General features: G+C 45.1%; 1 pseudogene; it reads right to left on the bottom strand.

The window, feature by feature from the left end:
• Positions 1 to 813: 813 nt before the first annotated feature.
• Positions 814 to 931, bottom strand: LOC145038080 (5S ribosomal RNA; annotated as a pseudogene).
• Positions 932 to 1,783: the final 852 nt, after the last annotated feature.

Genomic DNA, 1,783 nt, shown 5'->3' with positions numbered 1-1,783 from the left:
AGAGTAATGAAGTGTTTAATCTTGTTCGGGGTGTATGCAACCTAGATTGTTTGGTCTTGAAATCTTAGTTCTTGTGAGCTCATGATGGAGGTGGTTGGGCATTGAGGTTTTAGGATGGCTCATAAAATCTAATGGTTATGAGGATAACAAAGTGTAGCTGAATCCAAGTGGGGTAGACTCGTTGGGAATAATGGTAATATTTCCAACTATGAATCAATGTGAAATTTATATCTTGGGACAAGTGGAGAGCCAGTTTTGTTTGTTATATGAGTCGAAGTTTATGCAATGATAAATGTTCTTTGATCAGTTGTAACCAGGGAGGGAAATGTTGAGGATTCAAGTTACCTCGTCCGAGGGCATGAAGCATTAGTCGTGGCGTATCATGGGTTCGTGACTAGGTTCAAGTTGAAGGTTGTGGTAGAATCTCTCTGCATGTTCTTGTCTGATGAAGGCTGTGGGGTTTGAAGCATGACCCGAACATATGTTTGGGGTTTAGCGCATTGGGGTTTCAGATCATGTTGACCTTGTCTCGATATTGTGGATAGTTGGCAAGAACATAGGTCTAGACCTATGGCAGTTGTAGGAATTTTGTAAGGTTGCGGGGTTTTGAGAAAGTTGTGGCAGTCGCATTTACTAGGTTGGGAGGTAGCTATGCCAGTAACATTTACTAGGTCTAGATGGATGTCGTAGCATTTGCTAGGTTGGGAGGAAACTATGGAAGTATTGCATGACTACGAGCTAGCCTGTAGTATCCGATAAGACAAGTTTTGTAACACCCCCCTCTGGCACGTATCACAATATTGTCCGCTTTGGGCCACTCGACACGAGGACTTCCCAGGGGGTCACCCATCCCGGTACTACTCCCGCCCGAGCACGCTTAACTGCAGAGTTCTTATGGGATCTGCTGCCCTCACGGCTTTAAAACGCGTTGTGTTAGGGAAGGTATCCACACCCCTTATAAGGAATGCTTAGTTCTCCTTCCCAGCCGATGTAGGATCAGGTGCAACCCACCTTCACCCCCCATTATAGGGTTCGACGTCCCTGTCGAACACATCGACCCGTGCCCTGGCTCTGATACCAACTTGTAACGACCCAATTTTTACGTCCGAAAATTTCATTTTTAAGGTATTACTTTAGAAAACATTAATAAATAAAAACATTGTTTGTTCACACCATAACACATCGCAACCATGTTCTAAAAGTCAAACCACATATCCCATCAAAATATCAGAGTACAATCCCAGTAAATCTCATAAATGCGGAAACCGAAGAGTGTGTGTAGGACGTGCCGCTACCGCGCCGGCTCCTTCCCCTTCGATGCAGAGGTACCTGAAAACAAAACTGTAAACGTAAGCACAAAGCTTAGTGAGTTCCCCCAACGTACCGCATACCATACAAACACATAACATACGTACTGCCAGGCTATTCTGGGGTGCCTGACTACCCGGTACGGCCATTCTGGGGTGCCGACCTACCCATACGGCCATTCTGGGGTGCCGTCTTACCCGTGTCAAGCCATTCTGGGGTGCTGACTACCCATCGGTCCTAACAACCGATCCTCGGGGACTATTCCACCCCCTACTACTACGATCACATATAACATAACAAGCCAGCATGCAAACATATCATCACATACTGTCAGACGTATCTGTGGTGTCTGACTACCCTTTGGTCCTAACAACCAACTCTACTACTATCACATACAACATCTCATGCTAGCATATAACGTATCAGGTAGTAGCAAACTTAGATGATATCACAAAGACAATCATCTATCATACAT

Source organism: Lactuca saligna, chromosome 3 (assembly GCF_052625555.1).
Source record: "Lactuca saligna cultivar CGN05327 chromosome 3, ASM5262555v1, whole genome shotgun sequence".
NCBI lineage: Eukaryota > Viridiplantae > Streptophyta > Magnoliopsida > Asterales > Asteraceae > Lactuca > Lactuca saligna.
Note: the sequence above shows the minus strand (reverse complement) of the source record. Positions and strands in the feature narration are given on the sequence as shown.